We start from the raw sequence: 26223 nt of genomic DNA on the forward strand, positions 1-26223 counted from the left end.
GAAGGAAGGAAGGAAGGAAGGAAGGAAGGAAGGAAGAGAAAGGAAGAAAAAGAAAGAAAGGAAGAAAAAGAAAGAAAGGTCACATATACTCCTTTTTATTATAATGTCTCAAAATTAAGAGTTACTCTGGATATATGATTCTTTGATTATTATATTAAAAAAAATAAGTTCAGGTATTCAAACTCATAGCACAACACAACGTAAAATCTGGAGGAATATCTGTAGCTATGGACCCTAATTCGTAATGCTTACAATACACCTTGGATGGGAAGCCATTACTCTTGATTCAGTCCATTCCACTTTTGGGCGCTCTAAACATGAGGAAGGTCTTCTTGATGTACAGTTTAAATCTGCCTCTTTGCTCTTGTCCATTGTGGCTTTGTTGCTTCTGCAACTTGGGGTGAAATGGAACAAGTCTCATCCCACATCTATCTGACAGCCCTTTAAACACTTTGAACAAGGCAGTCACATCCCTTCCACATTTCCTTCAAGCAATTCTCACGAGACAAGATCTCCATGTTCTTCAGAATCTTAGTTATCCTCAGTATTTATCCTTCATTATCATCTAGATGCTTCCCAGGTTATCAATGACCTTCCTAAATGACCTTCCTGTGACATTCAAGCTAGAAAAGAAGCCTCCATTAGTGCTCTACCCAAGGCAGAGAAGCTATATCTCTCTGTCCAATATTTCATTGGCCTGTTGGGTTACCATATCACCATGTTGACTCTTAATGAGTTCACAGTCTGCTAACCTCCTACACATCTCTTTCTAAGATAACATCTATGTTATCTTGTCATTGTGATGTTTCTCTCCCTGCCTCTAGGTTTTTAAAATATAATATATTATGTATTTTAACATAACCCCTACCTATTTAATTTCAGCCCAATGTTCTAGGCTATTGGTAATTTTTTCTGGGGATCCTATGTGAACAGGTAGGTGGTGCAGTGTATAGAGTGCAGGGCTGGAGTCAGGAGTACCTGAGGTCAAATGCAGCCTCAGACACTTACTTGCTGTGTCACTCTGGGCATCGCTTAAACCTCTTTGCCTTGGTTTCTTCATTTGTAAAATGAACTGGAGAAGGAAAAGGCAACACTTGCCAGTATATTTGCCAAGAAAATCACAAATAACATCAAAAAGAGTTGGACATGATTGAATGACAACAAAATATTATTCAGTTTATTAGTTATCCCTTCCAGCCTTGTGTAATGGTTAACATCCCCCTGTGTATGTCTTCCCATTATAGAATCTAAGCACTTTGAGGTCTCCTTGTCTTGCTTACATTAGAACCCACAGCCCTTAACACACAATAAGTGCTTAATAGAAGTTTTTTTTTTTAATTTCTGCTTCATTCAAGCTTAATGAGCATGCTCTGTCTGTTTAGGGCATTGATATAACACAAATGGACCATGACTTCAAGACAAGGGTGAAAAGGAACTTAGGGGACATTAAAGTCAGTAGAGAGAATATGCCTAGTGAGATTAAATGACTTGCCCAACCTAACAAAACAAACAAGTTTCCAGGGCAAAATTTGCACTCAGATCTTCCTTACCCCAAGTCCATTGTTTTATCCATTTTACCACCTACCTGCTCCCCAGAGATCTGCATCTGGAAGTTACTTCAATTTATACTTAGAAAAGACTTTAGAAACCATCTAGTCATGCCACCTCCACCCTCTCATTTCTTACAGATGACTAAACTGGGGCCCATGGAGATGAAGCAAATTGCTCAAGGTCATTTTAATCCCTTCCAATTCCAAAAAGCTGAATTTATATACAATTCAGAGTAGAGCTAATCAAGAAATTTAATAATGGAGACTTAATGATGCCCAGATGAATGGATTAGAAACCTTTATAAAATGTCATCTATAAATAAAAGCTCCACATGTAGTAACAAAATTACTTAGGGCTCATGTAGATGGGTTTTGAGTTTGCTGGTTGGCATTCCATAATTTACCCACTGTGAATTTATTACTTTTTCTCTTCCTAGAACCACTCATAGATTCTCTATAAGTGGAATTAACAATGCTCAAGTCCATTTTCAAATCACTCAACATAGTCTTTGTCGTCTCTTCCAGGAAAAGGCCATTGATAACTTATTCAGCAATTTAATAGATTATCCCCAAAATGATTTTTGCTCTCCTCTTTTACATAATACTTATACCACACACACACACACACACACACACACACACACACCTTTACAGGTTCTTTCTGAGTTGCAGACATAATACTTTGATATATTAATAAGGGCTGACCCAATTTCTAGGATAATATGTGTTAAAGATTTTTAAATGGAAAATACTTTCTCTGTTAAAAAAATAAAAGGTGGGGGGAACCTCTGATGGGACTTTAGAGGTTATCAAGTACAACCTTTTTGTTTTATAGATGGGGAAACTGAGAAGCAAAGAGATTACAGTGATTTGTCCAGGGACAAGAGGGAAACTTGAAGTCAACTCTTCCTGATACTCAAGTTCACTGCTACCTTTCATGTCTCTTAAACTATAAATTGTTACTTCCCTAGGGGAAAAGTGGCTAACTCACCTGCAACCAGAAAATTAATATTCCTCCAAGAAGCTATCTCATTCTCTTCTCAACACATTAGGAGGCTGGGTCAGCTGAGGCTGAAGACACAATGGCATTCAAATTACTCTGTTATATCATCATTACGTGGCACCAGTGGTAAAATAGACACTGGTGGGGAAGGAGGGCCAAATGTTTTATAAGGTATTATTTTTCCCTTTTCAGCATGACAAGTATTTTCCCTGTAAAAATCTCTTTGCAGATGTTATCATTAGTGATTAAGGTTTGTGTTTCAGCTACATTAGATGTAATGTTCCATAGCTTTGTAAGAGTGATCTTGACAATCTGTCTTCCATTTATATTAGTCTTACTACAAGAAAACATGCTTTAGATTGAAGATAAGTGATTTTGCAATTGTAATTCTGAAACAAAACTTTGTAAATTGGTGATTCCTAAAAATGGATCTTACAAATGTAAAACTTCAAAAAAAATTCTGCCATACATTATGTTTTTGTATTTTCAAATCCATGAAATGGTGTATTTTGGAGTAAATTATGAGTTTTCTGTCATAAGCAGACACACAAGAAAGACCTATCTTTCAGGTCCTCCAGAGTATTCTACCATTATAAAATAAGAATGAGCTAAAGGTCTTCCTTTCTGTATTATTGATACCAAGAAACTATCTTTTCTAGTGAAAATAATAAAATCTGTTTTGCTTAAGGCTAAGATTCTTATGCAAAGCAGTAATCTACAAATTTTGTTGATCATGCAGCCCTTATAGTTAAAAAAACCAGCATGATTACTAATACATGTACTTTTGTTTATAAATTATAAACACTAATGTGCTAATACATTTATTGTACATATTACAACATACACACAGATAAAGAAATTAAAAGAACTAACTATAGAAGAAATAGACATTTTAAATGTAAAATATTTATTAGTAGCACAAAGAACCTCATTGCCTTTGATTAAAATTGTTAATAATATTCTTAGTGAAAGAAATATCATTAATAAATGTTGTTTTTTTCATTCAGTCAAGCTTGATGAACATGCCCTTTCTGCCTGCCCAGAATTTTGATATAATACAAAGGTATCATGAATTAGAACGCAAGGTTGAAAAGGAATAAAAGGGTCATCAATATACATTATTTTTTTAAACCTTGGTTTAACACTCCGATAGAGTGATACAAAGGTCTAGCTTGGAGATGTTATTTTGATTCATTACTACTAGTCATAGCTGGAAAAGATACCTCACAAAGAATCTCAGATACCTATGAGAAATGTATTGTTGACTGAGCTTAGTAGATTTCAATACCCATTTTTTCAATCCCATCCACAAATTATGCAAAGAATTTTGGTTAAAATTTAGTTAAATTTCCATCTTCCAATCTGTCAATAAGCAGTTCTTTATAAGCAATCAGAAGCATTTTAAATATACGTATATATACATATATATACATATATGAAATATGTTTGCAACCAACTAAATACATAATTTTAAAGTTTCTCAGTTAGAAAATTTTGCTCCCACAGTTTATTTTTTTTCTTAAAGAAAATGTGAGGATATGTTTTTTTTTTTTCAATATGTGACAGTCTTTGGCAAAAGTGGCTTAGTTTTTAAATGAATTTGTAATCATGATGACCTCATACCATCATTAGTTAATTTCTCAAACCACACACAGTATGTACTTTCACACTATGAGTAAGAGATATATTCTTAACTGAAAGTGGAACAAATAAAAGACAAAAGATTACATGAAGGAGGAAAAAATAAAATTGATTACATGAAATGGAAAAAAAAACCTTTCTACACAATTTAAATACACCTGGATTAAGAAGGGAAGAGATCAAATGGGAAAAATTCTTTGCATCAAATTTCTCTAAGAAGGGTTTGCAATCCAAGACATAAACAATGAACATAATGCATATATGTTGGTATATATACACATGCACAATACATATGTATATGTAAATGCATATACATGTAAACATAATACATATATGTATTCTTACCTTCTTATTCCAGGTGCATTGATTTAGCTTGTGCAGAAACATTTTTGCTTCATGTAATACAATTATGTATTTTATATTTCACTATATATGTCACATATATACACATACCATTCCATGGTACATAAGCAGCCATAGGATATGAAGAAATAGTTCTCTAAAAAATTTAAAGTAATATGAAGGAATGTCCCAAATCATTAATAATAAGAGGAATGCAAATCAAAACAACCCTAAGGCTTTGCTTCATCATCTTCAAATTGATGAAGATGACAAAAGATGATAATGTTTGGGATGTTAGTAGATAGACACACCAGCACATTACTGGTGTTGCTGAGAGTCAGTCCAACCATTTTGGAAAGATCCAAAATTAAGCAAATACAGTGTCATACAAATATAGTATCTGAAATTTCTGTACTCTTTGGCCCAAGATATCCATACTAGATTTATACTTAAAGGAGGCCATGGATAAGCAGAAAGTACCCATATGTACCAAAGTATTTATAGCAACATTTTTGTGTGATAGAAAAGAATTGGAAGCAAAGTAAAAAGTCCATCATTTGGGGAGTTATTATTATGCTGTTAAAATTGGGGAGACATTATTATGTTGCTAAAAATGGCAAAAAATGATGTATGTAAAAAGCATGGAAAGATCGAGTTGGAACTGATGCAGAATGAAATAAGCAGAAACAAGAAACTGATGTACACAAAGACTGGATGGTTGTTTGTTGTCCTTCATTCCTGAAGACGACCAAAATGACATCACTATGTTGGGGTAAAAGTGTAGTATTGTCCGATTGGGGCTGATCAGACAAATATGAACTCAGAAGTCTCTACCACAGATCAGACACAAGTAGTCCATATGAATGCTTGGAGTAGAGTTATTTTTAACTTTGCACATCTCATGTTATTGTTCGGTTCTTTTGAGCTACTGCAATTCTGCTTTGCTCATAGAGCAAAGTGTCTTCTTGAAAGCAGGCACATAATGCTGGTCAGTACTGTGCCATTACCTCCCATGTCACACAATAGATTACATAGTTCTTCAGAGAGATCTGGAGAGTGTCCTTATATTATTTTTTTCTGACCTTTGTTTTTTTTTTTTTTTGCATTTGCTTTGCATGAGTTCTCTGTAAAATAGTATTTTAGGCAAATGTAGGTCTGATATTTGAACAATGAGATCAGTAGAGTTTGAATGCTGGAAGTTCAGCTCGAGAAAGGACCTCAAGGATCTTGCCAGGTGATCTTCAGAATCTTCTTAAGACAATTCAAATGGAAGTGATTCAGCTTCCTGGCATGGAGCTGGTATTATGTCCACATTTCACAGACATACAACAATGAGGTCGGCACCATGGCTCTGTAGACCTCTTCTCTCCCACATTTTTCTTTGGAGACTCCCAAACACTGAGCCAGCTCTAGCAATACATGCATCAACTGCATCATCCACATGTGCATTCCTGGAAAGTGCACTGCCATGGAAAATGAATGTATCCACAGCATTTCATTTCTCCACTTGCTGTAACCAATTGTTCCATGCATTGATGGTATGGTGCTGCCTGGTGGAGCACCTGTGTCTTCTTGGTGTTAATTAGCCAAAATTAGCTCAAGCAGCAGAGAATCAATCATACTTTCTTGCCTGTCAACCTCAGAGGCTGCATTGTGCACATGGTCATCTGTAAACAAAAAGTCACACACCAACTCTCCTTCCACTTTGGTATTGGCTTGTAGCTTTTCAAGGTAAGATATTAACCATTGGTGTGATAGCTGACCTTGACACCATCTTGCCCTCTTTGAAAGCATCTGACAACATCACTGAAAACATCATGCTGAAAACATGGGAGCAAGCATACAGCTCTGGCTTCACTCCATGGGTGACTGGGAAATTGTGAGAGCATTGCCCATTATTTAGAAACCATGCAAGCATCATGTCATGGAACTGATATATAACACTAATAAACTTCTCCCAACATCCAAATTGCCACAATGATCCACAAGCCCTCATTACTGATCATAGTATCAAAGGCTTTGGTCAGATTAGTGAAGTGCATTCTGTTCTGCCTCTGGCATTCCTTTAAGAATTATCAGGCTGACCATTTCTTGGCCTTTTTTGAAGCCACACTGTCTCTCAAGTAGATGACCATCTTCCACATGAAGGATTGGTCTATTAAGGAGGACTCTGGCAAGAACATTGCCTGCAATGACTAGGAGAGATACCCCTGTGATTGTCACAGGACAACCTGTGTCCTTTTCCAATGACTACGATGTAAATGGAAAGGATCACCAAAAAATAAAATCAAAATTGAATTTTGGGAAATTACAAAGAACAAGTATGGCTCAAAAAGAAAAAAAAATGAGGAAAAGCCCCCCCCCCCCATTTTTCTATGCATGTGGAGAGGTCTAAGAGTGTTGTACATAGCACGTTTTCTAAGTTTTGCAATGTAATCATCAATTTTGTTGATTTTATATTCTTTTTCTTTGAAAAAAAAATATTATTTATTATTTGGAATTTCTCTCTGGGAGAGAGAAAGAAGGATATCCTGGAAGAAATTTTGGTGGTATAAAAAAAGGATATTAATAAAATTAATAAAAAAAAAAAAAGAAAGGACACTTTTCCTGCAGCCTGGAGAGCGGCTGCCAGGCAGGAAGGAGCACCCACGTTAGCTATGGCTCCTCCTCCGCCGCCACCAGGTGGTCCTCCTGCCCCTCGCTGCTGCCATCCTTGGAGGTCTGCTGCTCAGAGACGAGGCCCCCAACTTCGAGGCTGACACCACGCTCGGGCCGGCATCTGTTTCCACGACTTCCTCGGAAACTCATAGGGTATAGTCTTCTCCCATCCTCCAGATTTTACTTCAGTGTGCACAATAGAACTGGGTGGTGCTGCAAAGGTGGTCCCAGAATTTGCAAAGAGGAATGTTAAGATGATCGCCCTTTCTATTGACTCTGTCCCAGACCATGTTTCCTGGAGTAAGCATACAATGGAGGCCACATAGAAGCTGCTGGTTCCCCATCATTGATGATCACAAACGGGACCTTGCCATGAAGTTGGGCTTGTTAGACCCAGACTAACGCGATGTGGTATTTATTTTTGGCCCAGATAAGAAGTTTAACTGTTGGGGTTGGGGCAGCTAGGTGGTGCAGTGAGTAAAGCGCCGGCCCTGGAGTTGGGAGGACCCGAGTTCTGCTCTGACCTGAGACACTTAACACGCACACAAAAATACTAGCCGTGTAACCTTGGGCAAGTTACTTAACCCCAATTGCCCTCCAAAAGGAAAAAAAAAAAAGTTTAACTGTTTATTCTCCCAGTAACTACTGGCAAGAATTTTAGTGAGATCCTTAGAGTGACTGATTACCTTCACTTGACAGTATACAAGAACTTTGCTACTCCTGTTGACTGGAAATGTGGGGCTAGTGTCATGGTTGTTCCAACTATTCCTGAAGAGGAGGCCAGAAAACAGTTTTCTAAAGGTGTCTTCACCAAAGAGATCCCTTCAGCCAAGAAATACCTAGGGTGCATCCCTCAGCTGTAGGTTACTCCAGCAAGACCATGGTGAGGTCTGGCTGGGGCTCCCTTGAAGATCCCTGCCAGAAGGGATACCAGCCTGCCAATCATGTCTTCCTACAGTAACTGATTTAAACATCCTGGGGTGATGAAAGTCAGGAGTCTTTGGGCTGTCTTACTAATGGCTCCTTAAATGAAAATGGCCCTAAAAGTCACCCAAGATTCCTCTCCTTGTGCCTTTACCAGCATTTCACTTGGGTCATTGAACTCCCTTGTCACTGTGCTGTCTATGTCTGGGATGGCACAGTTTTGGACTTTAAATCCTTGTGAGATCTGTTGCAATCTCCATCATGTGTCACTAGTATGGTTAGGAAAGGGACTACTTAGGAGCATTGCAGGAAAAGGATTTCTTTAACTGACAAATAGACAAATCATCTCTTTTTCTAATTATCTGTTTGAGGGAGGAAACAGTTTAACATGTCTGGTTTTGAGCTTCACCTCCTTAAATTTATGACCAACAGTTTGAAATATTTAGTTGTTTCAGATAGTGGGTTTTTTCCCTAAAATGTTGAGTGTTCTCATTATTCGTTTCCCCCAGATTTTGAGTTACAAATTTTCTTCCCATTTTTCCCCTACCCACTGCCCCAAAATAGCAGTCCCACAGGATATCCCCTCCTCCAATCTGCTCTCTCCCATATTTTCTCCCATACCCCTTTCTACTTTTCCAGTGGATCTCTATGCCTCAGTGCCTGAATATCTTATTTCCCAATTACATGTAAAATGGTATTAATAATAGTATACACACACATATTTAAATATTTGTTTTTAAAACTTTCAATTCCAGATTCATTCCCTTCCTTCCTTGTCACCCACCCTTACTGGGAAGATATGGAGTTCAGTATAGGTTGTACATGTGTGGCTAATGCAAAACAATAACATAGTAGATATATTGTAAAAGACTGACTATATTTCCCTCCTTCCTATTCCACCTCACACTTGTTCTATTCTCTACTTTGATCCCGTCTATTTTCAAAAGTGAGTGCTTCCAAATTCCCTCCCCCCAGCCTACCCTCCCTTCTATCATCCCCCCTCTCATCCCCTTCCCCCCCTATTCTCCTGGAGGATGAGAAACCCTATTTAGTGTGTGTTTCACTCCCTCCTCAAGCCAAATTCAATGGGAATAAGGTTGACCCATTCCCTTTTGCCTTCCTATTCTTCCACTCCATTGTAACCATTCTCCCTTGACTCTTCTGTATGAGGTAGTATACCCCAATCTGTCTCTCCCCATCTCCTCTCATTATATTCCTCTCACCTCTTAATTTCACCTTTTAAGTATCATTCCTTCCTGTTAAATTCGTGTTGTGCCCTCTATCTATGTATACCTGTAAACATATATACACACATTCACATATGTATTCATATGCCCATATACCCTCACATATAGACAAATTATATATATATATATATATATATGTTTCTATTCCCTTCAACTACTGAGAAAAGTTTCATAAGTTACAATTATTGTTTTTCCATGTAGGAATGTTAATAGTTTAACTTTGATAAGTTCCTTATGATTCCTTTTCCCTGTTTACCTTCTCACGCTTCTCTTGCTTCTTGTATCTGGATGTCAAATTTTCTATTCAACTCTGATTTTTTCAGCAAGAATGCTTGAAAGTCCTCTATTCCATTGAATGACCATATTTTCCCCTGAAACATGATACTCAGTTTTGCTGGGTAGGTGACTCTTGGTTTTAATCCCAGCTCCTTTGACCTCTGGAATATCATATTCCAAGCCCTTCAATCCCTCAGTGTAGAAGCTGCCAGATCCTGGGTTATTCTGATTGTGTTTCCACAATATTCAAATTGTTTCTTCCTGGCTGCTTGTAATATTCTCTCCTTGATCTGGTAATTCCTGAACCTGGCTATAATATTCTTAGGAATTTTCTTTTTGGGATCTTTTTCAGGAGGTGATCGGTGGATTCTTTCAACCTCTATTTTGCCCTCTGCTACTAAAACACCAGGGCAGTTTTCTTTGAGAACTTCCTGGAGGATGATTTCTCGGTTCTTATTTTGGTCATGGCTTTCAGGCAGTCAAACAATTTTAAAATTATCTCTCCTGGATCTATTTTTCAGGTCAGTGATTTTTCCCATGAGATATTTCACATTGCCTTCTATTCTTTCATTTGTTTGCATTTGTTTAACAGCATCTTGATTTCTCATAAAGTCATTAGCTTTCATTTGCTCCAATCTAATTCTGAAGCAATGACTCTCCTCATTGAGTTTTTGAGATTCTTTTTCCATCTGGCAAATTCAGCTTTATAAGGTATTCTTCTCCTCATTGCCTTTTTGGGCCTCCTTTGCCATTTGATTCAGTCTGTTTTTTAAGGTATTATTTTCCTTAGTCAAGCTGTTGACTGTCATTTCATAATTTTCTTGCATTGTTCTCACTTCTCTTCCCATTTTTTCCTCCACTTCACTTATTTGGTTTTCAAAATCTTTCTTACAGTCCTCTATGGCCTGTAACCAGCTTGTATTTTCCTTTGAACCTTTTGGTGCAGGAGTTCTGACTTTACTGTTTTCCTCCTCTTCCATGCTTTGCTCCTTTTTGTCCCCAAAATAGGAGTGTATTGTTGGAATCTTCTGTCTGCTTTGTTTCCTTTGCCTGCTCATTTTGCCACTCAATTACTTGACTTTTGGGCTTTTTGCCACAGTAGATCTGCCACCAGACAGGGGAGCTTTTGTCCCAAATGCTGGGGTTTTCTCAGCTGCTGGAGGTATTAGATAGGTGCCCTCTCTGAGGTCTCCACACGCTCTGGCAAGCTGGACACACACCCCAGAACCTTCACCCTGGACTGCAATCCAGATACAAGCAGGTTAAAGCAAGAGTGATTACCCCTCAGACTGGTGCTTGGTCCCCCTACACTCTGCAGGCCAAGAGCTAAAGCTGCCATGTGGCACTGGCTGGCTGTGCTGGCGTCTCAGCAGCTTTTCGCCCTGGGAGTAAAAGCCACCCACTTGCACTTACTGGTCCCAAAGTCCAAACTGTACTGACCTCTCACTTTGTCCTTTGTGTCTATGTGTTGATAAATCTGGAAACGGCCACAGCTGCTGCTGATCTGGAGTCCCTCTGGCCAGCGGCTGTTCAGGCCCAACGTGGGTCTAAAGCCTTGGCTTGGGGCTGGGCTCGGCTCCCAGAGCGCTGTGCTGGATTCCTGAAGGCCTGCGGGGCTGTTCTCAGCAGGAGGTTAGCTTCTCTGTGTCATTTTGTGGGTTCTGCAGCTCCATAGTTTGGAGTCCCCTTTTTACATGGATTGGGGAGGGTGGAAGCCAGAGCTGCGGGAAGGTCATGTTTCTACTCCACCATCTTGAAATGTTGAGTGTTATAACCAGAGGAACAATTTGGAGATTTTTCTCTTTTCAGCGGATAAAGGGAAGCAGAATACAACCTTAAATATTTTGATAGATTGGGCAGAAGAGCTTTCTAATTGTTACAAGTATGTGGTTGAGCCTACAGAGGACCTGTGCAGTACATGCTAGTGATGTACAGAATGGTGGAGGGGCATAATTATGGGTGACTTTTTACATAAGTCACATACCTAGACATGGAAAACTGCTCTAAATGTTCATAATAAGATGAAAGAAAGCATGTATATTCAAGAAAAGGAAGGGATAAAGATACTATTTCTTTAGTATAAAACAGTATCTCTGCAGTGAATTGTTTTCTGATATTTTGGCTTTAGGAGAGCCACAAATGAAAGCTTTTTGAAATTAAAAAAAAAGAAAACACAGATAAAGTTTCTTTGTTTTTTATAGTCAACATAGTCTTTGGTATCGGAAGCTTTAGTTTTAAATTAATAACCATGATGATTTTATACTATCATTTGCTAATATCTCAAGGCATAAATATACTTTTAGGGTAAGGTTCAACATTAATATTTTAGATTAAATTCATATATCAAATACTATTATTGGTAATTTTGAATCTTGTTTCCAACTTTTTGTCAAATGTAATTTGATTGTCAACCTTGTAATGTGGCTGACAAAAAGCTGTTCTAGTAGAAATGTTAGCTTTGGCATTTTCTTGATGGATGTAATACATGTGATTAATAGTATTTTCAATCCACAGTTTATTTGAAGGAATCTTAAGACACTTGTCCATTGCATAAGGGTTATTTTCATTAAAACTAAATTATGTAACTTGCAAAGTCACCTAACTGGATACACACACACACACACGTGTGTGTGTGTGTGTGTGTGTGTGTGTGTGTGTGTGTGTACCATAATGGGAAACTAGGTAGCACAGTGGATAGAATGTTGGGCTCATAGGAAGATATCTCTTCCTGAGTTCAAATCTGTCCTCAAACAATTGGTAACTGTATGTGTGACCCTGGGTAAGTCATTTAACTTTGCTTGCCTCTGATCTTCATCTATAAATGAACTGGAGAAGGAAATGGCAAACTATTCCAGTATCTTTGCCAAGAAAACCCCAGTAGTCACTAAGAGTCAGACAGAACTGAAATGAATGAACAACAGCAAAATATATCCCAATACACTGGAAGCAAATCAGTGAGTGTAGAGATCACTGTCACCACCTTCACATTATAGGATTCCAACTCTTTCCTCAAGTTTCCTAATAGACCTTACATGACATAAGACTTTCTGACCCTAAGTATACCAGTGTCCGTGTATATATTAAATATTAGCAAAATTTAATTTTGTTGTTTTTTAAAATAACAAAAATTAATATTTTAAAAGTAAATGAAATATACACCTATCTATCTATCTATCTATCTATCTAGTTCTAATATTTTCTTTCTGTCATTCACTATCTATCATTCCAATCAATCATCTGTATTCCCTGGGGTATGTGTTCCCTGCTTTAGAGAGAACTGATGAAAAGAACTTGTTTTCCCTATTCAATAATAAAAAAAGAAATACAGAGGCTTATGAAATACAAGTTTGATGTGCTTCTGTTAGACTGTGAGACTCAGACACATGACATAAAATTTCTCACTGCACCTACTTCACTAAAGACTGACATTCAACGTGTTTGTTGAATGATGAGTGAAGAAAAAAGAAAAGCAAAAACAAAATCCTCCTCACCATCACCAATCATCAGAGATTTAATGATCAGAGAACAGTGAAATTGTTCTTAGAATCCCTCGCTGTCTTCAAAACACATGTTAGGAGCCATCTCCTATATGAAACCTTTCCTGGTTTCCCCCATTGGAGCTACATCTTATATGAGAGATTTTTTCTAAAGTATAAGGTAAAATCCCATACAGTTACAATTGCCCTTGAAAATCCTTGAAATCCTTGGTTTTGAATTCCTTTTCATCAGAAGGATACACCTTTTCAGCAGGAAACTGGAACAGTTCATTGAGGCTAAGAGGCTCTTCTCACAATGTGTTGCCATCCACAGGCACACATTCATGGGTCATGTCTTCTAGACATAAGTTTAATGCTTTTTTGGTGCTCTCCTAATGCCTTCACTACTTTTAATTATCTAGAAATGTCATTACTTTCTCATTTGGGTGGAACATACCTTGCAGGAGAAATTCCTCCTGTACAACCCAGTGGCTACACTGGAGAGATTGAAGAGCCGAGCAAGACTTTAATGAAGGGAAGGCTTTCATTTTAATTGCTGACGTTCAAAATAAATAGCAGGTCCCCAGTCATTATGTCCTTGCTTCAAGGAAAGAAGGCTGGCTCTTTGTCTAAGAGGAGGACTCAATCTGCCAGTGTGCAGAATGAATATATATCGAAGTCACAATGGCTCCAGAAAAGAAAAAGAGATGGTGGCAAGAAGTATCTACAGTATCTTTGTTTTCAAGGAGAATATTGTGAAATCCCAGTCGCCTTATCTCATGGAAGTGAAACCACACCCACAATTACTGATGGGGGAGGAATTTATGATAAAGAAACGTTAAGGAACTGGGAAAATATAAACAGTTGGGTCAAGTTCTAGGCCATTAATTCCTATTCTTATCACTTTCAAATTGATCTTGGTTTTGGAATGGGGTGGCTTTTGAGGAAGAGGAAGGAAACAAGCAAGCCACTGTAAGGTCATCAACCTTTAGTATCTGCTTTACTGTATCACCCTCCAGATTTCTTTTTTTTTTTAAAGCAATCAGGGTTAAGTAACTTGCTCAAGGTTACATGGCCAATTATTTCTGAGTGTGGTGCTAAGTATCTGAGCCCGGGATTTGATCCCCAGGTCATCCTGACACTGGAGCCGGTGCTCTTACTCGCTGAGCCACCTGGCCACCCCTAAGCAATTGGGGTTAAGTAACTTGCTCAAGATTACATGGCCAGGTGTTTCTGGGTGGGTGCTAAGTGTCTGAGCCTGGATTCAGTCCCCAGGTCATCCCTGGAGCTGGTGCTCTTACTTGCTGTGCTACCTGGCTGCCCCCTTCCAGATTTCTTGATATTGATATTGCCATTGGTTTTGCCACTGTTCCTTCTAGACTTTTCAGAGTTTGCCATTCAACCTGCTACTGCTTCCTAAGGACCACTAAGCCTTTTCAATCCTGCTGCATCTGAATCCTTATCTATGCTAGTGCTGTCTCACTTTTCTTTTTATATCCCCAGCACTCAGCTCACTTTGTGGTACATGGTAAAAGATTAATAAATAAATGCTTTTTTATTCATTCATTCAGAAGAAGAACCATAACTGGGGCGGCCAGGTGGCTCAGTGAGTAAGAGCACTGGCTCCAGTGTCGGGATGACCTGGATCAAATCTGGGCTCAGATACTCAGCACCACACCCAGAAATAACTGGCCGTGTAACCTTGAGCAAGTTACTTAACCCCGATTGCTTAAAAAAAAAAAGAACCATAACTGTAGTTGAATTCAACCACAATAAATATATGTGTGGTGGCTGACTCCAGGAATTTCGTCTGGCTGTCCCACATGCTTGGAATGCACTCGCTCCTCAACTTTGTTTGCTTTTTTTGGTCAAATTTTCTGACTTTCTTTGAGTTCCAACTAAAATCTCATCTTTTAAAGGAATCCTTTCCTAATACCTCTTAATTCCAAATACTTTCCCCTCCATTAATTTACCTTACCCCTCTGTTTTTTTTCCTCTATTTATCCTGTATATAGCTTGCTTTGCACATTTCAATTTGCATGTTGTCTTTTCCATTAGATTGTAAACTCTTTTGAGGCAGGAACTATATTTTGCCTTTTTTTGTATCCCCAGTGTTTGGTACACAGTAGATGCCTAACAAATGTTTATTGATCATGGCAAAGGAGTAACACAAAGACCTCAGTATGCAATTGGTACAAGCCTCTTGAATTCAGATTCCAAGGCATTCATATCATTGCATGGATTCATTTGAAAACTGGAAGTATACCTTTTGCTCTAAAGGGGGAAAAACCCCAATGAATTTGAATATTGAATCCTTTAAGACTTCTCTCTTTCCTACAAGGGTGTTTAGATTTCTTTACCTTAAAAAAAATTTTCACTTGACTCTGCTTTTCCCAGGAGCTATTGTTCTCTGGCACTCCTCCTTTCAGTACTAGTTCCATAGAATAATACAGCTATACTTGTTGCTGATGTTTCATGTCCATCTACTCACTACATACTCCCAACAACATAGTTTCCAATTTGACCATGCTACTGAAATTGCTCTCACAGGTTACCAATGATTTCTTAAATGCTAATTTTGATGGCTGTTCTTGGTGTTAATAAAGACCCTCTGTCTTTGTTCTTTCTTCAACTTTCATTGATTAACTCCCTTTACCTAGATACTAACTTCTCCCTGAGTTTCTCATTCTTCCCCTATCAGTCTCATTATTGCTTTCTATTTCAATCTTGGGTTCTCCTCTTCTCTGGTCCCATAAGTTCATTTATCATCTATAAACAAGTGACTTCCAAATGTGTTCACAATGCTCTAATCTCTCTACTGAGCACCTGTCCTATTTCTCAGACATCTCCTGGATGTCACATATGCAACTTAAATTCAATATGTGTAAAAATGAACTCATCATCTCAGCTGTTAAACCTACCCTTATTCCAAACTTGAGATCCATTGCAAAAGTGTGGATACAGACACATTTACCAATGAAATAAAGTTCTGGCCTCCATCATAGGGAGGAAGTCAAATCATAGGGGATAGTCCATTATGATGATCAACAAAAAATAAAATACAGGGAGAGACAAAATAGACCTTTAAAATAGAGTGGCTTGGAGAGCATCTTTATTCAAGAGAAGTAAAGAGTATAGTCACTGGAAGACAAGAAAATGATTCTTGGCCTAAAGAAAAAGCAGTAACAGAGAGGCAAACTCTTCACATTGAAGGTAGATCCAATGTCACAGAGAAAATCAGCCTAGAGAATAAGCTATACTACATTGAACAACTATCTACTTAGTAGTTAGAATATGAAAAAGAAATACTTATTGGTCTAAAGAGGAAGTCATACCATATATTAGATCTCTTTTTATTTAAGCTTCTAAATTATCATGGGGAAAATGTCGCTTTATGTAGAGAGGAAGAAATACCATAGAGAACCTTTTTCCCCAGATGCCACTTCCTAACTCCAATGGCTAGAACATAGAAAAATACCATTCCCCCTAGAGAAGAAACAAAACTATGGAATCTAGCCTCATGAATCACCCTCCCCACACTTTCTAGAGCTCCATAAAGAAAATGGCTCTTATCCTAGAAAAGGAATAATAGTATAGAGAAAACAATACTTCTACAATAAAACATGGCTACAAGAGTATAGAGAGAATGTCTTTTGGCCTAGAAAAGGAAGTCATACCATAGAATTAATGTTCTAGATCGCATGTTTCCTGGAAAGGAAGCCAAATTGTAGAGAATAAAGGTATAGTGGGATGATCATATGGAAAATGCCTATTGGCCTAAAGAGGAAGAAGAATTAATAGAAACATGAAATCATAGATAAAATGCTCCCTTTTTTGTTTGTTTGTAGTGAGGAAACAAAAAATCCTAGAGAAAAACCCTCTATATTGAGAGTTATTAGGACCATTGAGATGCTGCCCCTTTGGCACAGAGAATAAGCTAAACAATTTTTAAAAATCTAGCTCAGAAAGAATATTAGGGTGAAATTGTGCCATGTCATAAAAAAGAATGCAAACAATAGAGAACAATATTACCCAAAGACAGGACTATTCAGAGGGACTTTAGACAGCTAACATTCTATTCCTATGACAGCATGTCTAGAAGACTATAGAGAAAGTGTCCCTTTGTCAAAATGATGATTTTGAGTGGGGTAACTGGGTTCTTGACTCTGACATTCTATGCTGGAGAGGAAGAGGTTTGTTCCCTTCCACTGTGTTCCAGTCAAGTTCTGTGCCCTAAGTCCTTCTCTTTCCTTTCATGAGCCACCTTCCCTTGCTTGCAAGTTTCTAGTTATCTGATCCTCTCCTTTCATCCTCCTTCTTGGGATTGGTGCTATCAGTTGTGCCACAAATGCCAGGGCCCTTTCCTACCCTATCTGAACTTTACCAAATTATCAGCATCTTAAGTCTCTGACCACTCATGAGTTTTCCTAAAATGCCAGATTTTCTAGCTATGACTCTGTTCTGTGTTACATTACTTGCAGTTTCACAATGTCCCTTAGGAGGATGTAGAGGGACAGGTTTCGGGGTCAAGAAGTCAATCAAGCCATCGAAGAACACTTGCTAAGCACTTGGATCCTGGGCTCTTAAAGATGAGCTTTTATCTTATTTTGCCTAAACTAGACCTTATTATGCCAATTGCTAGTCATCTCTAAGTCATTCTGCCTATACTCTGGTCACCTCTTCCCACTCAAACGTGTTATTCCTGCTCCAGGAAGCTGGTCTCTTATTAGTGAGTTTTATCATATCTGGCCTGGTCCAGGTTCCACTAGGCCACTTCTGGTTATGCCCAAGCCATGTCTCATGCTCACCTTTTCCCACACTGGATCCCCACCCCTTGTTGTGTTGTCTCCTTTTATTCGAATTTAAGTTCGTTGAGATCAGGGACTCTCTTGGTTTTTGCTCAGCATAGTGTCTTCACATAGTAAGCATGAAATATATGCTTTATAATCATTCCTTTAGAGATGTAATGTCACATAATAACAAAACAAAGCTTCAGAATTTGAATCATGTGATATGTAGTTCAGCTCTCACCTCCAACACTAGCTAGTTGCATGACCATAGGCAAAGCTCCTAATCCCCCTCTTTGAGTCTCAGTTCTATCATCTCCAAAAAACAAAGCATAATACTTTTAAACTTGTTGTGGGGCTTAAAGTACGAGTATAAAGTGCTTTCTAAAACTTAAAGTATTACATAAATGTCAGTTATAGTCATATTTTAATTCACTAACTTTTTTCAAAGTATTGGACAGATGATCACCACTTTCTCCTTTTTATCCAAACTTTCCTACTATTTAAAAATATCAACAGATCATTCTCTTAGTGCTTCCAAGGCAGTTCTCTTACACTGTAAGTTAGAGTTGAGTTGTACCTCAGCATTGGTGGAAGTACTTTCCATACTGGGAATGCCCTAAATAGGTCCTACATAAATGAAACCTCTCAGGTCAAGTCCTTCTACTCAATACCCAAACAGCAATACCAAATAAACAACTCCTCACTTTTTAAATCAGTTAGCTAGCTATCTTCTCTATGTATTTTATCTACTGCTTTTTTTTTCTTTTACAATGCAGAATAGTATGCTATACTATATTCTCAATAATGCAGATTTTTATGACAAGCTTATCTCCCAGTTCCTCTGTGCTATTCATTTAATTCCCATGATGCTTTGCTTTCATTACTAAGTATACCAGAGTGCTAAGGTTGGCATCCTCTATGACTCTTGATTCTTTACCTTAGTTGTTTCTTGCTAGGTTTTCTGAAAGTGGGGACAATCCAAATATGTGAAATAAATGGAAGTATTTATTATGTATTATTTGAAAAATCTCTTGTCCTAAGGGCATAGCTGCATTATCGTTTTCAAAGGCAAAATTACAAAAGCTAATGTTTTTATTTTATTGTATCCTTCACTTTAAGTTAGTCATGAATAAGACACCAGCCTGCTCAATAAAATATCAAGCAAAAGCTTGTATCATTGTTGAGGAGGAAATCAACCCTTCAGAATACAGCCATTGATCTTCATTGCTTCAGGATATTATACATTCTGCTACTATAAATGGATCTTTGGAAACTATAATGAGTCTGGATGTAAAACTTAAAACAACAAAACACTATTTCTTACTTCTTTCTTGCCAAGTCTAGTGTGGAGTAAGAATAAATTATTTAGGTCTAGGCATGTTTCAGGCACTTTCCTCTCCCTCACTGCAGAGGGGATTAGGTTAAAATGATAAGGTTCTCATTGACTTTGTTCATCATAAGCTCTCCTTATCAGGTTTCTAAACCTCTCTGATTTTTCTTTGTCTCCTGTCATCTTTTTTGCTTCCATGTAATGATAAGCAAGAAAACTGGCATCTGAACCCCATGATTTGCTGAAGGAGAGAAAGACAAAAGTCTCTTGTTTTGTTTTGTTTTGTTTTTGGCCCTGGTGCCAAGTGCAAAGCTAAGAAAGTGTCCTATCTTGGCAATCAGGTTTGTAATATTAGACCACCCTCATCTCCACTCTACATTTATGCATGAAATAGCTTACAAAAGCACAGTTTTTTTTTATCTATTAGGGGCATTATATAGAGACACAAGTGTGAAGGCACAGCCTTCTTGGGAACAAATATATGCTTTCCCTCACTTAAAAAACAAAAGCAAAGGAACAAATTTTTGTGTTTCCCATCAATCTGTTGCAGGAATTCCAAATAATTCTTGGGATTCACTGTTAGAATTTGGAACAAAACAAAGCAAAACAAAAAAAAAACCCTATTCTTGTGACATTTTTACATTTATTCTGCCATCTATAGCCATAAGAAGAAGAGATGGAAAACTCTATTAGAGTCTAGTACAGTTTAGAAGGACTGGAATTAATTGAATGAACAGAACCCTGCTCCAAGTCACAGGGAGATCCATAGTGGATTACAATATGACTTTGTTTTGGACTCTCTCTTACTCAAAGTCTTTATTCAAGGGGCAGCTAAGTGGTGCAGTAAATAAAGCGCAAGCCCTGGAGTCAGGAGGACCTGAGTTCAGATCCGGACTCAGACACTTAGTGCACACACACACACACACACACACACACACACACACACAAAACCCAGTCGTGTGACTTTGGGCAAGTTACTTAACCGCAATTGCCCTCCAAAAAGCAAAAAAAAAAGTCTTTATTCATGACTTAAATGCACAGATTATATGTTTACACAATTGCCAACAGCAGGGAGCTAAGAAGAATAGTTGCATGTTTCATTTTATTTACTTATTTATTTTGGAGGGGGGAAGGCAAGGCAATTGGGGCTAAGTGAGTTGCCCAAGGTTGCACAGCTAGTAAGTGTTAAGTGTTGGAAGTCAGATTTGAACTCAAGTCCTCCTGACTCCAGGGCTAGTGCTCTATTCACTGTACCACCTAGGTGTCCCGTATGTGTTAGGTAACACATCCAAACTCCATAATTATATTAATAGCTTGGAATGATGTACCAATCTAACAAGATGAAACAGACTATAAATCATATGTAAGAACAGAGAGAAAATTGTGTCTATACAACAGTTCGTATGGAAAAAGATCTGTGGCATTTACTCTATGTGATACAATGGTGTGATATAAAAGACCAAAAATCTAAAACAATTATAATAATATAGTGAGAATTTTTATAATTTAAGAGTTGCTAAGTATTTTACATTTGTTGTCTCATTTGATCCTTAAAAGCAACTCTGGGAAGTAGATGTGGTTCATTATTTTACAAATGAGGAAACTGAGGGTGTGATATGTTAAGTGATTCAGAGCACATATTTGTTACATGTCTGAGAAAAGACCTGAACTCAGTACTTTCTGATTCCAAGTTCAACATTCTATCCACTTTTCCACCAAGAAGTCTGTGATAATAGAAGTCTATGGTTTAGAAAGACTGAGGTGTTAGCCCCTTTGTACTCTTCCAAGGTCATCACACCTGGATCATAGTGCTCAGTTTCTAACTATCAAATGCCTGGAAAGATATTGAAAATCTTGAGTGTGTCCAATAGAGAACAACCAAGCTGTCAAGACAACTTAAAACCATTCTATATGGGAATTTGTTCAAGCAAATGGTCATGTTTATTCTGGTGAAAAGACTAAGTAGGATCATGAAAGCTAATTTCACATACAAGGGTTATCTTGAAAGATTAGATTTGTTCTATTTTACTCTAACTAGGGACAATGAGGGGAAGTTAATAAGAAGCAGATTTTCAGAGTAAGCAGAGGTGGCAAGGTGTAACAAATGGACAATGCTCCTGGGCTAGAGTAGGAAAAAAGGATAGGGATGGCACATATTTGGGAAATTTAATAGTGTTTTAAGTGGTCCCAAATTGGTTTCATTAAAGAAGATGACTTTAATATCAATATTCTCCCAGGGATGCTATATACTGAACATCATGAAGGAACCATCTCAGAAGGCTTAAAATAATTTATAAAAATAGTTTAAGAGTAACAAAGAGGCAAATGGCAAAGCAGGCAGTGGTATGTTACTAGTTATTATTTGTGTGCAAGAAGTATAAAATACAGTATCAAGAACATATATATCAAGCAAAGAAAGTGGGCTGGACTTATAACTTCAATGAGAGACCACAAAATGACACCTAAATGGGATATTGGTGCCTTCAACTACAGGGTCCTTTAAACTACTAAGAAGAGGTCCTCTTGAATATTGGGGGAAAGAGAGAGAGAGACAGAGACAGAGAGAGAGACAGAGAGAGAGACACACAGAGAGAGAAAGAGAGAGACAGAGAGACAGAGAGAGACAGAGAGACAGAGAGACAGAGACAGAGAGAGAGAGACGGAGACAGAGACAGAGAGAGACAGAGACAGAGACAGAGAGAGATAGAGACAGAGAGAGATAGAGACAGAGACAGAGACAGAGAGACAGAGAGAGACAGAAACAGAGAGACAGAGAGATACAGAGAGAGGGAGAGAGAGACAGAGACAGAGAGAGACAGACAGACAGAGACAGAGAGACAGAGACAGAGAGAGATACAGACAAAAAGGCAGAGACAGAGACAAAAAGACAGAGGCAGGGACAGAGAGATACAGAGACAAAGAGACATGGAAAGCCTTTATTTACTGCTTACTCTGTGCCAGATATTGTGCTCAGAACTAAGAATACAAATGGGAGGCATCTGTCAGAAATCTTGGCAAGAAATTTCATATGAGAGTGTGTGGAGAGGCAGTAATGTGCATTGATATTAAAAATAACTTGTGAGGGGTGGCCAGGTAGCACAGCGAGTAAGAGCACGGGCTCCAGTGTCGGGATGACCTGGGGATCAAATCCAGGCTCAGATACTTAGCACCGCACGCAGAAATAACTGGCCATGTAACCTTGGGCAAGTTACTTAACCCCGATTGCTTAAAAAAAAATAACTTGTGCAGGTGAAATCATGATTCCAACAACATAAAATCAACTTGAATTTATAAAGCTACAGTAATATTTAGAATGATCGTGCAATATTTAAGCTCAAAAGGATCTTGCAAATCCTTTGCTTAAACTTAATATATGAATGTGAATTGTGATGTGGTGGAAAGAGCTCTATATTTGAGACAGGTGACCAAAACTGGACTCCTGGGTCTGCCTTTAGCTATTTGTATATTAAGCTATTAAGTATAACTCTTACGTTGCTTAAACTTTTGGAGCCTTAGTTTCTTCACAGGTAAAAGGAGAGATTTTACAGCTTTAGGTCCACCCTAAACCTCTGGCAGTGTTAAATATTATGGTGTATATTTTATAAAGACAGAAATTGAAGCAATGAAGCTTGATGACTTGCCCAAGGTTACAGTTTATTATTGACAAAACAAGAATTAGAACCTGCACCTCCTGACCTCTATCTAGTTCAATATATTCAATTATCCCATACTGTTCCTAATTTGTTTTAATACTTTTATTTCCAAAAATTATATGAGTATAGAAAGATAATTATTTAATAATGAAGAAATATTTCCTAGTCACATTCTTAGTGCTATTTATTTTTGCACTGGTGGTATAGAGAACTCTTACTGAATAAAAGATTCCCTAAACATTTTTATTCTGCCAGACTACAAAATGAATGAAATGATGCTATTATACTATGTGTAACTGACTTAATTGTAGTAATATTTTGACAGTGAATTACATGATAGAATCCTTTCAAAAGAAAATATTTATAGACTTCTGTTCAGTTCTTTATCATGCTGACTAACCAAGTCTAATTGCTCTGGATGGACTCTAAATAGCTTTTGACATTACATTAGAAAGCAATTACATTCAAGTCCTTTCCAAAGGTTAAGGCATAGCTTTTGGAGAGGTAATAATACAAACAGGTCAACTCAGCCATCATTAGGTATCAACTAGTAAGATCAAGAATAGGTTTAAAATGGACAAAGCTGAGAAGATGAGTCAAATGACTATCATTTATGTTGAAGGTAACTTTCCTAGATGAATAGAGGTCAAGCTAAGGAAACCTCTAGCTAAATGAGAAACAGAGAGTTTAATTTACAATGTATACCTCATATTGACTGAGGCTAAGTGTTTTCTGTAGCATCCCCTAACACCATAAAATTCAACCAACACTGTTGAAGAGATGAGTTTATGGAATCCCAGAAAGACAGTGAGAAATATCCATGGAATTGCTCTCCTCGATATCACAATAAATGATACATGCAAAAACACAGGAAACTCATCAGTAAGAACAGAATATAAATGAAAGGTAATTGTTATTTAAAAAAACAGAAACTCTGAATGTGAAATCAATTAACTCTTTCCCCTCCCTCCTTCATCTCCTTTTCCCTCTCCCTCTCATCCTAAGCCTTTGGGTTGGCCCAGGGCAGGCTTATCACCCTCATGGATATTTCAATAGACCCTTGGTTTGGGGGGGTATGTGGAGTTTTCTAGAAGTTTTGGGGATCTCAGGGCTTTTAAGCTAGGTAGAAGTCCACTCGTTCCATGACTCTTGCTCTTATTTACCACTACTCACTTTCTGAATACTGTATCTCAGTGGCCCATTATCTACATGGTAGGGGAACTTTCATGTGCATTAGAAATGAATCTCCAGGGGCAGACAGGTAGCACAATGAGTAAGAGCACTGGCCCCAAATTCGGGATGACCTGGGATCGAATCCAGGCTCAGATACTTACCACCACACCCAGAAATAACTGGCCATGTAACCTTGAGCAAGTTACTTAAAAAAATGAATCTCCATGTGGTTTCCAAGGAGAAAATATACTAGGAGAGTGAATTTAGATCCATGAATTCTCAGAAAATGAAAAAGAGTTGGCTGTGGAGGAGTGTGGATTCCAGGAATCAGGAAAATAGAGGAGGAAGTGAATTAGACATGCAACACTGACTAAAATTAATTAATACAGTATAAGAGGGAGTAGACATCTAGTAGGAGTGAAGAGAATCAAATAAAGCCTTCTTCACCCCTCTCAGCAGGATGTCAGATCATTTGCAGGGAGAGGGTAGAGTAAAGAGAGAAAACAGAAACAATATTATTGACATCTTAAGAGTCTCATTACAGACTGGCTAACATCCCAACCAGTCACCCTCCTTTTTCAGGAAAACTGATAGGTGTGTTGAAATTTAATGTTACATTTTCAGTATTGTCATTTATATTTCAGGCTTGAGTTACTGTATTGGTGATTGTTTAGATTTAAGAAAGTGTTAACTGAGATGAAGCTTAAAAAATGTGTATCTATCAATCTGTTTGCCCACCATCCATCCATCCATCCATCCATCCATCCATCCATCCATCCATCCATCCATCCATCCATCTATCCATCCATGCATCTGTTGGTTCATCTATCCACCTGTCTTTCTTTTTGGCTGTCTCTTTTTATCTATCTGGCTATCTGTCAGTCTGGTTATTAAACAATTACCAACTCACTACAAAATTACTCTATAAATATTGCTTGAGTCCATCAGAAGCTCAGGAGAAGATGCAGTGGGTAGAATGCTGGGCCTGGAGTCAGGAAGACTCCTCTTTGTGAGTTTAAATCTGGCTTCAGATGCTTGCAGTATGACCCTGGGCAAGTCACTTTACTATTTGCCTCAATTCCTCATCTTTAAAAAGAGCTGGTGAATAAAATGGCAAATCACTCCAGCATCTCTACCAATAAAACCCCAAATGGCGTCATGGAAAGTTGAACATGAGTGAAAAACTACTTAACCACAAACAAAAAGAAGCCTCAGGGAATGAAATCACTACCAGACTGGAAACCTGCTGATTGTCTAATAAGAAAAATCACTGGCATTTATATAACATTTTAAGGTGTTCAAATATTTTACATTCATTATCATATTTGAATATCACAACACTCCTGAAACTGATCTCATTAGAGAACAGAAGACAGGCAGACAATGCTATGCCTTCTGAAGGGAAAGATTTGCATTTATTACCTTTTCAGTAAGGACAACATCTAGAAGTGAGCAGAGTGAAAGATTAAGAAAGACAAGAGATAAATGAAGAGGAGAAATGCAAAAGTAGCCAAAGACCCACATGAGTGGATAAATACTTTACAACAAAGGAAAGTGAGTAATTGATCAAGTGAAGAAGTTGAAGATTTCATAAGGAATTAAGACCTGCTAAAATGTCACCAAGACAGCTCTAGTAACCTAAAAATGGTCCAGAAAAGCAATTTAAGAATTAATAAAAATATCCAACAAATAAGGCTAGAAACTAGAGCTCTCAAGAAGGAAAATATCAAGTCTGACCAGAAACAAGCAAATTTAGAAAAAAGACAGAAATAATCTACACAAAAATGGATTCTCTGAAAAAGAAAACAACATAATTAGAATGCAAAAATATAGAAGTGGAAAGAAACATAATGAATAAACAAAAAAGAATGAAAAAAACCCCAAAAGACTGATAAAACAGGAGAATGAACAAGATGCCGAATCACCTACTCAGGAAAGGAAATATAAACAAAGCTGAGAAATTGTTTTACTTTTGACACTATATCATTACTTAGAAGAGTTCCTTCTTCAAAATGATGATGGGCTGATTAAATGGAAATAACTTTTTGTAATTCAGTTATTTTTCAGTCGTGTCTGACACTTTATGAACCAATTGGGGATTTTCTTGCCAAAGACGCGGGAGTGGTTCACAATTCCTTCTCCAGCTCATTTTACAGATAA

The 26223-nt window shown here is 37.7% G+C and overlaps 1 protein-coding gene and 1 pseudogene across 1 annotated transcript in view; one reads left to right on the top strand and one right to left on the bottom strand.

Annotated features, from left to right (window-relative positions):
* NDST4 (N-deacetylase and N-sulfotransferase 4) overlaps nt 1–26223 on the bottom strand; it is a 406931-nt gene that overhangs the window by 191877 nt on the left and 188831 nt on the right. The gene's annotated exons all lie outside the window — the stretch shown is intronic.
* On the top strand, nt 6728–8173 carry LOC138168923 (peroxiredoxin-6 pseudogene; annotated as a pseudogene).

Source organism: Petaurus breviceps, unplaced genomic scaffold, assembly GCF_028583685.1.
Source record: "Petaurus breviceps papuanus isolate PSGF00001 unplaced genomic scaffold, PetGlider_PUasm1.0 126, whole genome shotgun sequence".
Lineage (NCBI taxonomy): Eukaryota > Metazoa > Chordata > Mammalia > Diprotodontia > Petauridae > Petaurus > Petaurus breviceps.